This window comes from Dioscorea cayenensis, chromosome 20, assembly GCF_009730915.1.
Source record: "Dioscorea cayenensis subsp. rotundata cultivar TDr96_F1 chromosome 20, TDr96_F1_v2_PseudoChromosome.rev07_lg8_w22 25.fasta, whole genome shotgun sequence".
Lineage (NCBI taxonomy): Eukaryota > Viridiplantae > Streptophyta > Magnoliopsida > Dioscoreales > Dioscoreaceae > Dioscorea > Dioscorea cayenensis.
In genome coordinates, this window is record NC_052490.1 from 13,222,494 (window position 1) to 13,234,504 (window position 12,011).

The 12,011-nt window shown below is 43.0% G+C and overlaps 1 non-coding gene across 1 annotated transcript; it reads right to left on the minus strand.

The window, feature by feature from the left end:
- Nucleotides 1-2,838: 2,838 nt before the first annotated feature.
- On the minus strand, nt 2,839-2,945 carry LOC120252399. The gene has a single exon (XR_005533932.1). It is a non-coding gene; the product is annotated as a small nucleolar RNA R71 (small nucleolar RNA).
- Between the last annotated feature and the right edge of the window lie 9,066 nt (nt 2,946-12,011).

A 12,011-nucleotide genomic window follows, 5' to 3' on the forward strand; every position in this document is an offset into this window, starting at 1 on the left:
ATTTGGTTGACAAGATGTAATGTAAACAAAAGTAAAGAAAACAAGAAAGAGAGCATAAGTAAAGGGGAGGTAAGACAATCGATATAAATGGGGTACCCAAATATTGTTCCGCCTAGGACAATCGTTTCAAGTGCAAAACCCCTCTATTATGCTTTCTAATTAATGCATTAATGAGTCATGGAGATCCTTCAATACATGGTCCCAAATCTAAGGCCAACCATGCCTAACTCTATACATGTTCCGGTGGAGAAATTGGACAATCTCTCAACCTCGCACTCGTATAGAATTGCAATGAGTTCTAGGGATTCCAAGTGATAAATCCTCTTCCTAGATGTAGACCTAACCCTTTGGTCCAGATGGAAGGTCCCTAGTCACAATTAAGCCCTATTTTCTTAAATCACTTTAACGCTTCACTCCGTTGCCTCTACAAATAAGCCCCAACAAAAGGTCATCCCTTAGCCTTTCACTCTACTATGACTGCAAAAAACTCGAGGAAATGGAGGTAGGATGAATCACACTGGAGGGGAAAAGGGACGCTCCGCTACTTCTCGACTCACCCTTTCAACCCTATCCAATCTAGCTTTGTCTAACTCTCGTGGTGTGTCACTCACTCACAAGGGTTACCAACAAGAACTCTCAACCCTAGTGTCAATCTAAGGGAGTATTCACACAATTAAACATTCAAGATTGGAACTCAATTAAAACATCAATTAATGAAAGTATAATAAAATGTTTAATAAAACAAATACATCCTAGGGTCAACAAATCCAAGTACAAACTAGGGGGTTTAGATCTCCATGAAGTTAGTTACAATCAACAATGAAATCGAATGTAAAAACAAGTAATCCATAGAAAACCCCCTCGATAGTTATGACGATGGTCTTGTGGAGAAGCCTCGACTCTTCTAAAGGTCATTTTGTCTGGCCTAGGATACAGCTCGCCGGATCAATGCCGACGAAAGCTCTCCTAATGACCTTCTTCCAATTGGAATCATGATGTCCAAGCCGTAGAACCTCTCCCAATTCCGTGCCAATACCTCTCAAAACCCTAGCCATAACCCTCTCTCTGAAATCGGCCACGCTCCTGTGGATTCCCTATTCCCGAATCCACAGCATTCTTTTCTCCATCTTTTCCCAACTTGAGAGAGGGCTATGGCTAGGGTTTTAAGAGGTATTAGCTAGTGATTTGGAGAGGTTCTACAGCTCTGACATCACGCTCTGCTTGTAAGAAGGTTAATAGGAAAGCTTTCATCGGCACCGATCAAGTGAGGTGTATCCTAGGCCGGACAAAGGGACCCTTGGACGAGTAGAGGCTTCCCCACAAGACCGTCATCACGACTATCGAGGGCTTTTCTATAGATTTTTTGCTTTTATGTTTGATTTCATTATTGATTGTAATAGCTCCATGGAGAGCTAAACCCCCTAATGGGTACTTGGATTTGTGAACAATAGAATGTATTCATTTCATTAAACCTTTTTTTATAATGCTTTCATTAATTGATGTTTTTATTGAGTTCCAATCTTAAATGCTTGATTGTATGAATACTCTGTTAGAGTGACACTAAGGTTGAGAATTCTTGTTGGTAACCCTTGTAAGTGCGTGACACACCACAAGAGTTAGACAAAGCCAGATTGGAGAGGGTTGAGAGGGTGAGTTGAGAGGTAGCGGAGCGCCCCCTTTCCCATCTGGTGTGATTTATCCTACCTCCATTTACTAGAGTTCTTTATGGTCATACTAGAGTGAACGGGCTAAGGGATGACCTTCCACTTGGGCTTAGTTGCAGGGGCAAGGGACTTAAGTATTGAAGTGATTTTAGTACCTAGGGCTTAATTGTGACTAAGGACCTTCCACCTGGACCACAGGGTTAGGTCTACTTATAGGAAGAGGATTTATCACTTGGAATCCCTAGAACTCATTGCAATTCTATACAAGTGTGAGGTTGAGAGATTGTTCAATTTCTCTTCCGGGAAATGTATAGAGTTAGGCATGGTTGACCTTAGATTTGTTACATTACATCTTGTCACACAAATCACTATTTATCTTACACTTAGTTGAGAAACAATTCAAGTATTTTTGCTCTTTACTCCCAGTGGATACGAACCCACTCACCTAGGATTTTATTACTCGACAAACCCGTGCACTTGTTTGACATACGCAAGGGGTGTTGTCAAGTTTTTGGCGCCGTTGTCGGGGAGTAGGCGCTTGGAGATACTTTGCACTTTGTTTTCTTAGCTATTCATTGATTCATTCTATTTCACACATTCTTTTCTATCATCATTCTGATTTGTTTTCTTTCTTTTGGTGCAGCTCCAGCTTATAACCCATGGGAACCCTTTGATATTGATTGAAGGAGATCCTGAACTTAAACGTACACTCAAAAGAAGGGGAAAAGAATCTGTGCAAGAACCATCTAATCAAGCTGAAATAGAGGTTGAAGGGTCAGATAATATGGTAGAACAGAATTAGCAACATAGAACACTTTCTGATTATGCTAGACCCTTAGTTTTGGGCACACAATCGAGTATTGTGCAACCCCTGATTACAGCTCCAAACTTCGAGCAGAAGCCAGTATTCATCCAAATGATTCAGCAGTCAGTACTGTTCAATGGTTTGGCCAATGAGGATCAAAACAACCATATAGAGAACTTCATAGAAGTTTGTGATATACTGAAGATTTATGGTGTATCAAATAATGCTATTAGATTGAGGGCTTTCCCGTTTTCTATCAATGGAAGAGCCAAGTGATGGCTTCATTCTTTGCCCAAGGCCTCGATCATGACTTGGAATGAGATGGTCGAAGCTTTTCTTGCTAGATACTTTCCTCTGGGAAAGTCGGCCAAGCTTTGCAATGAGATATCGTCATTTTTAAAGATGGAGTTAGAATCATTGTTTGAGACATGGGAGCCCTTTAAGGATCTTTTGCGGAGGTGCCCACAACATGGATTTCCCGAGTGGATGATCATTCAAACTTTCTATAATGGGTTGAATCCGAGTACAAGGCAATTGCTAGATGCCACCATTGGAGGTACCATGGGGAGTAAAACCGTGAAAGAAGCCCGACAGTTAATAGAAGACATGGCCATAAACAGTTATCAATGGAATGCGCGGGAAAGAAAAAAGGTAGCTGGCTTTATGAGATAGATGCAGTTACTTCTTTGGCAGCCCAAGTTGAATCATTGAGTAAGAAGTTAGATCTTCTAACTTTGAATAGAGTGGCGGCCGTGACTACTTGCAACAGGTGCGGTGGAGGACATGCTCCCTCTGATTGTCCGATCTCTATTGGTGATGCATCTTCAGTAGAGAAAGTCGACTTTGTGGGTAATGCGATGAGGAATCAAGGAAATCCATATAGCAAAACCTACAATCAGGGTTGGAAGAGTCATCCTAACTTCTTATGGAGCAACCAAGGACAACAAAAGGCCATGGCACCACCGGGTTTCCAACAACAACAAGCCCCAAACATGGAGAATTGAGTTTCAGGTTTGGAGACCAGAATAACCAATTTGGAGAAGGCCTTGACAAGATTTGTGCAATCGTCGGATACAAGGTTTCACTGCTACTTTGCACAATCTAGAAAATCAAGTGGGGCAAATTTTGAAGTCTCTATCGGAGAGACCACAAGGAAGCTTGCCAAGTAATACCGAGACCAATCCAAAAGAGCATGTGAAGGTGATCACTTTGAGAAGTGGTCATGAGGTTGAGGGTAGGCATCTGATTGAGAAGCCCAATGTAGATGCAGCCGAGGTCATAGAGGTAGAAAAGTGACAGGTGCTCCGCAAGTGCACGGAGTTGTCGAAGTAATAAATCCCCAGCTGAGTGGGGGTATCGTATCCACAGGGAGTACGGAATAAAAATACTTATATTGTCTCTTAGCTAAGTGAAAGATGAAATAGTGAATTGTGTGTCAAACAATGTGAAATAACGGAAGTCAAATAAACAAGAGAGAAAGTACGAGTAAGGAGAAGATAAGGCAATCGATAAAGATGGGGTACCCAGGTATTGCTCCCCCTAGGACAATAGTTTCAAGTGCAAAAACTCTCTATTATGCTTCCTAACTAATGCAATGGTGAGTTATTGACATCCTTAACTACATGGTCCCAAACCTAAGGTCAACCATGCCTAACTCTACACATGTCCCGGAGGAGAAATCGAACAAGCTCAACACCTTGCACTGGCATAGAATTGCAATGAGCTCTTGGGATTCCAACTGATAAATCTCTTCCTAATTATAGACCTAACCCTTTGGTCCAGAAGAAAGGTCCCTAGCCATAATTAAGCCCTAAATGTAAAAATCACCTCAACGCTTCACTCCGTTGCACTCGCAACTAAGCCCCAGCGGAGGGTCATCCCTTAGCCCATTCACTCTATTATGGTCGTAAAGAACTCGAGGAACGGAGGTAGAATCTATCACATCCGAGGGGAAAGGGGACGCTCTTGTACCTCTCGACTCACCCTCTCAACCCTCTCCAATCAAGCTTCGTCTAAGTCTCGTGGTGTGTCACTCACTCACAAGGGTAACCGGGTGAACTCTTAACCCTAGTGTCACTCTAAGGGAGTATTCAAACAACAAGCATTCAAGATTGGAACTCACGAAAACATCAATTAATTGAAAGCATAATAAAGAGATTCAAAGAAACTAATACATCGTAGGGTTCGCAAATACCCAAATACCCACTGGGGGTTTAGCTCTCCATGGAGTTTCATACAAACGATAATGAAATCAAGTGCAAAAGTAAACAATCCATAGGAAAACCCCCTCGATAATCATGTCGATGGTCTTGTGGAGAGTCCTTTACTCGTCCCAATGATCTCCTCGTCCGGTATAAGATACGCCTCGCCGAATCACTCCGACGGAGGCTTCCTTACCAACCTTCTTCCTAATGAGATGCGATGTCGGAGCCGTAGAACCTCCTCCAAGACCTTGTTAATACCTCTCAAAACCCTAGCCGCAGCCCTCTCTCAAGATGGAGAAAAGAATGAACAAAAGATAAACAGAAGATGCTGAAATCAGGGTTGATTCGGCTTTAAATAGGGCTGGAATCGGGATCTCACACGCCTATGTGGATGCTCCACACGGCCCTGTGGAAATAACACACGGGCATGTGGAATTTCCACATGAACATGTGGCTTCTCTATTTCACTGCTTCTTCAGCTGGCAATCAACAAAACATGCTACAACCCCCTGCACAAAGTACTCCTGATTCCATGATTTCATCGAGATAACGTAAATGGGCACACGTTCACGTCCTGGATCGCTTTGTTTCTTCAACAATGGACAAGTCGGTAGGGATCTTGTTCTATGTGCACAAATCGGAACGCTTAAGTGTGAATGCATCCGACCTATGTCTTCACGTTTAAACCTTAGCAAGATTTCCTCCAACATTGATGCATTCACGGTCCACATTGGCTTCTTTCTCTAACATTCATCTTCACAACCCAATCTTCATAAAAGAACATAGATGTACACATTTTAATGCTAAAACCCGACAAAAGTAATGCAAATCATAGGGAAAGAATGCTTCGCATTCTTATCGCACAAGCACTTATCAAACTTCCCCACACTTAAGCTTTTGCTTGTCCTTAAGCAAAAATTAAAACATTGTATGCAAAGATGAAAGAAATATTAGAAGTGCTTGGCCTTAGGTTCACCAAAGCATGCAAATAAAGCATTCTAATATCAAGGAAAATTTCAACACTAAATACGAAAATTTAATGTTCTAGCTAAAAACTTGAATCAAAAAGGACAATAAACTTGAGATCGTGTAAGTGTGTGGACTCACTCAAGTCAACCCAAGGTATACTCCTCAAAGTTTTAGGTCTAAGGGACTTATTTATCTACAAGAAGTACCAACAAATTCACAATGGTAGTAACTTCACACATCCTCAAAGATATCCCTTTCCCAAGCCGCTGCTAAGGTGGCTTTCACACTTTCGAAGAGGTAGCTCTTTCTACCGGGGTGGTAGCTTTCACACATCCCATGAGATAGCTCTTTCTCTCATTAGGGCATAACAAGTATCCGACTTATGAGAGTGGCTTCATATATCATAGGAAGTAGCTCTTTCCACCCAACAAGCATACTAAACAATAAAAACATTTTGTTTCTTTTTCTTTTTCAATTTTTTTTAGGTACACAAGAAACAAACTAAAACTAGTCCCGTTAACCTTGAACTCGAGTTTCCAAAAGAATTTAAAGAGTGAGTAGTGCAACAAGTATAAATCGGGCAAAAATTCCTACAAATTCAAGCAAGAACTAGAGCATGAGAATATTCAATGTTGAAAATTCTCCTAAACTAAAAGAATACCATTATTGCAACTAAGGTGAACCGTCATTGGCTATGTGAACATATGTGTCAATCAAAAATAGTGTAAAAGATATGTGCACTATAAACTCCCCACACCCCCACACACTTAAGTTGTACATTGTCCTCAATGTACATATGCAAGCTCACTAAAAAGATATATATTAATGAAGTGCAAATATGGGAGAAGCAATTGAAACAATACTCCCCTAACTCCTAGTGTTGCATTTAATGGAGCTAAATCCTTGGGAGTGATATTCCAACGGGATGTGAAGCTCACACTGTCCACTTTGGCCATGTCCATGACTAGTTTTCAATTCCTATACTGACAAGACCATCTGCACGCATACACGAGGGGGTTCAGTAGAGCTCAATAAAAGAAAAATAAACTCGAGTATATAAAAGATAAAGCAAGCAATACAACTCGAGATAAAACAAACTAAATTCAAAAGGAGAGTCCTTTCTGAGGATAACAAGTCCAAAAATAAAAGTGCAAATAAAGAAAATAAATCAAGTGTCGGTGCCATGCTCTGGCTCTCTGCTAGTGCTGCTGCTGGTAAAGAGGAAGCATGTGGTGGATCCGCCGGTGCTGGAGCAGGTGATGGTAGAGGTGGTGAAGATGCCGAGGGGGCCTGAGAAGTCCTCGGTCGCAGGATGAATGATGAGGTGACGTCTTGCTCTAAAATCTGTTGTAGTGTGTTGAAACATGCCATAAGCTTGGTGTACTGAGTGGCCTGCGTAGCCCTCATCTCAACAATCTCTGTGCGGGCCAACCCCATGGTACTCTCAAGCCTCTCAAAATGATCATGGGCTCGAGATGGTAAAGACATATGTACTGTGGGTGTGTCCTCCACTAGAAGAGCCATCTCTGTCTCCATCAGTGCAGGTTGAGGCTCAGGAGAGGGTTGAGATGTCTCAGCATGATCACCCTAGGACCTAGTTGGCATATTCACCACAAAAACACCCCTTGGATATCTCTTGATCATACCCATAAGCCTCATTATTTCCAAACCGAGAGGTGCTGGTATTATCGTTTTCTTAGCTACCCTAATCGTATCTCGTAGACCCATCCCAAGGACGAGTCTAGTGATGTATGGACCTGAGAAAATAACACCAAGCCTGGGGTAATATCCCTAATGCCTAAAATACTCTGCTACAATATTCACCGATCTACTCAGGATGGCTGATACGTGCTTGTGAGATAAGAATGCGAAGCGTTCTTTCCTTATGATTTGCATTACTTTTGTCAGGTTTTAGCATTAAAATGTGTGCATCTATGTTCTTTTACACAGACTGGGTTGTGAAGACGAAAGTGAAAGAAAGAAGCCAATGTGGACCATGATTGCACCAATGTTGGGAGAAATTTTGATAAAGTTCAAACGCGAAGACATAGGTCAGGTGCGAGACGCTGGAGTGTGTGCCAGCCTCTTTATAATTCAGTTAGCAAGACCATTTGGAGGGGCACGTAGAACAAGATCTCTACCAACTTGTCCGATAATGAAGAAGCAAAGCGGTCCACGACGTGGACGTGTGCCCGTCTACGTTACCTCGATGAAGTCATGGAATCGGGATACTTCGTGCCGGTTTGTTGCAGGATTTATTGACAGCCAGCCGAAGAAGCAAGAAACAGAGAAGTCACACGGGCGTGTGGAATTTACACACGCTCGTGCGTTATTTCCATAGGGCCGTGTGGAGTCTCACATGGGCGTGTGAAATCCCGATTCCAGCCCCTATTTAAAGCCGAATCTGCCTCGATTTTAGGATTCTATTCTTCATCCTTTGTTCATCTCTCCCCCATCTTGAGAGAAGACGGCGGTTAGGGTTTGGAGAGGTATCGGCTAGGTCTTGGAGGAGGTTCTACGGCTCCGACATCGCGTCTCGGTAGGAAGAAGGTTGGTAAGGGAGCCTCTGACAAAGGCGTATCTTATACCGGATGAGGAGATCGCGCGACGAGTAGAGGACTCTCCACAAGACCATTGACACGACCATCGAGGGAGTTTTTCTTATGGATTGTTTATCTTTGCATTTGATTTCATTATCTTTTGTATTAAACTCCATGGAGAGCTAAACCCCTAGTGGATATTTGGGTATTTGTGAACCCTAGGATGTATTAGTTTCTTTGAATCTCTTTATTATGCTTTCAATTAATTGATGTGTTTGTGAGTTCCAATCTTGAATGCTTATTGTTGAATACTCCCTTAGAGTGACACTAGGGTTGAGAGTTCACTCGGTTATCCTTGTGAGTGAGTGACACACCAGGAGGGTTAGACGAAGCTTGATTGGAGAGGGTTGAGAGGGTGAGTCGAGAGGTACAGGAGCGTCCTCTTTCCCCTCCGGTGTGATAGATTCTACCTCCGTTCTTTGAGTTCTTTGCTGCCACAATAGAGTGAATGGGCTAAGGGATGACCCTCCGCTGGGGCCTAGTTGCGAGTGCAATGGAGTGAAGCGTTGAGGTGATTTTAGCTCTAGGGCTTAATTGTGGCTAGGGACATTCCGCCTGGACCAAAGGGTTAGGTCTATACATAGGAAGAGATTTCTCACTTGGAATCCCTAGAGTTCATTGCAATTCTATACAAGTGCGAGGTGTTGAGATTGTTAGATTTCTCCTCCAGGACATGTATAGAATTAGGCATGGTTGACCTTAGGTTTGGGATCATGTATTTAAGGATGTCCACGATTCTTAATTGCATTAGTTAGGAAGCATAATAGAGGATTCTTGCACTTGAAACTAGTGTCCTAGGGTGAACAATACCCGAGTACCCCATTTATATCGATTGCCTTACTTTCTCCTCTCCCGTACTTTCTCTCTTGTTTATTTCATCTTTTGTTATTCCACATCTTTTGACACACAAATCACTATTCCATCTTTCGCCTAGCTAAGAAGCAATCTAAGTATTTTTACTCCTTACTCCCTGTGGATACGATACCCTCACTCACCTGGGGATTATTACTTCGACAACTCCGTGCACTTGTGGAGCATCCTGTCAATGGCGTGAAGATATCTGTAGCTAGGTCTAGAGAGACAGGTAGCCTTGGATACTCCTGGCTTGTACAACCCCCTTCCACATAATACTCAACAGCTTCCGCCAACTACCCACTGATAGTAAATCCTCAACCTCATCAGCCATATCATTTGCTCACTGCACCTCCCTATGTGAGCTAAAATCGGGGACGCGTGCTTGACCAAACTTAAGATTCGCCAGTCGCTCATATCGAGTTTTATGTTCGGGAAATGCAAATTCTATGCTCTCTGGTTCAGGAGCAGGCTCTCTGGGATGTTTGCTAATTGCCCACTTTGACCCGAAAGCCATACCTGCATATTTTGAGAGAAGAAAGTTTAATCAGTTTCAACCAAAATGACACCGCAGGAATCCACACGGCCGTGTGAGAAATCTACATGCCCGTGTAGATTCACGGGGCGTGAACAACCGCAAGACACTCTTGGCTAAAACAGTGAATGCATCTCACTCTTACTTCTAAAGCTTATAAAGATGCATCAAAAGTAATTTATGCTTATAACCGAGACACATTTGCCAGTTTAAACGAATAAATTCGAGTAGAATCAAAAGTAGGGCATCATCTAGATGTAATGAGTATTTTACCGATAATTTGAACGACAACCCCTTTGAAATTGGCGAAAGAATCTAGTTACCGCCAAAAGAATGTCGCTAGGAGGTCGGGCGAAATGTTGTAGAATGCTCTCAATGCAGTTGAGGGTGTGTGACTGAGATGAACTTATTTAGAAAGATGCAGCTTTATAACGCCTGCGCAACCACACGGGCGTGCCAAAGTTATACACGCCCGTGTATGCTTGCATTAGAGACTCACAGGAGCATCCACACGGGCATGTGCGCTCTCTGTTCAACCGAGAGGAACCACTAAATGTTTCCCACGGCCGTGCGGAAAATCCGCACGGCCATGGACATTCACAGGCATAACTCACAGGGGCATTCACAAGCCCCTGTGCGCTCTCAGGATAGAGAAGGATAGTCTGCAGAATCCCGCACGGGCGTGTGAAAAATACCCACGCCCGTGTGTAGGTCACGCGGTTACCCATAGGGGCGAGTTCATGCCCCTGGGTGCTCTCGAGAAAATGTGCAAAGTTTCTGCAGAACGATACATGCCCGTGCTGAAATTCCGCACGGCCGTGTGATAATGGCAGGGTCGCTCACAGGGGCGAGTTCATGCCCCGTGTCTTCTCTAGATGAGCTCGCAATACAACCCCACGGGCATGTGGAAATTCCACACGCCCGTGTGTTCTCTCTGGATGACCTAAAAACACTGCAGGCTCTGCATAAATTTTCTGAACATGTTACACATTCAGAGCCTACCCTTTTATGCAACTAATACCAGTGAAAAACAATGGAAACAAGCTCAAGTGACCGAATCTTCACCAAATCCCCATGAAAACACACGATGATATAAAACTCCACCAACATGACCGCAGAACAACTAGTTCAAAATGATGACACCAACACTCAACAAATTATTCATGCAAAATTAACTACAACTAACAAAAACAGTAAACACTTGGGTTGCCTCCCAAGAAGCGCTTGTTTTACGTCACTAAGCTTGACGTACCTCGTCTTACCTTACGGGGGTTCATAACGGAAAAATACTTCCTTTTCGGCATTACTAACCTCTTCTCCGTAATATGGTTTCAGCCTGTGTCTGTTTACCTTAAATATACCCCTCTCCAGGTGAGTGATTTCAATAGCCCCACGAGGTGAGACTTCGGTCACCGTGTAAGGGCCGAACCATCTGGACTTGAGTTTCCCAGGAAATAACCGTAAACGAGAATTAAATAACAACATCTGAAACTCCTACTTTGAACTCCTTTGGATTTTTAATATGCTTGTCATGCCATTTCTGAATTCTTTCCTTATAAATTCGCGCATTCTCATATGCTTTCATCCTCCATTCATCCAACTCATTCAGATGTAGCAATCTTTGTTCCCCAAACTTGTGCAAGTCAAAATTCATGGCTTTGATTACCCAATATGCCCTATGCTCTAATTCCACAGGAAGGTGGCAGGATTTTCCATAAACCAGATTGTATGGAGTGGTTCCTATTAGTGTTTTGTACGATGTTCGATGGGCCCAAAGTGTGTCATCTAACCTCTCTGACCAATCCCACTTCCCTTGTTCCACAGACTTGGTTAAAATCCTCTTGAGCACTCTATTTGTAACTTCCACTTGCCCACTCATTTGGGGGTGATAGGGGGTAGCGAGACGGTGATGTACCCCATAGCGCTTTAACACCTTGGCAAGTTGTATGTTGCAAAAATGAGTTCCTCGATCACTTATGATAATTCGTGGGGTCCCAAACCGAGCAAACAACTTCTTCAAGAATTTCACAACTGTTCTAGAATCATTGGTTGGAAGGGCTTGAGCTTCTACCCATTTAGAGACATAATCGACTGCTACTAAAATGTATTGATTTCCATTAGATACTCGAGAATGGTCTCATGAAATCAATTTCCCACACGTCGAACACCTCACAAAATTGCATCGGACTTTGAGGCATTTCATCTCTTCGTGACAAATTTCCAGCCCTCTGACAATTGTCGCATCGAAGAACAAACTGGTAGGTATCCTGGAATAGAGTTGGCCAATAAAATCCGGCTGCCAGGAACCGCTCGAAGCATAATGCCCCCAAACGGGACCCGAATGATAATGTGCAATAATGCTCCATCCTTCTTCCCTTGATA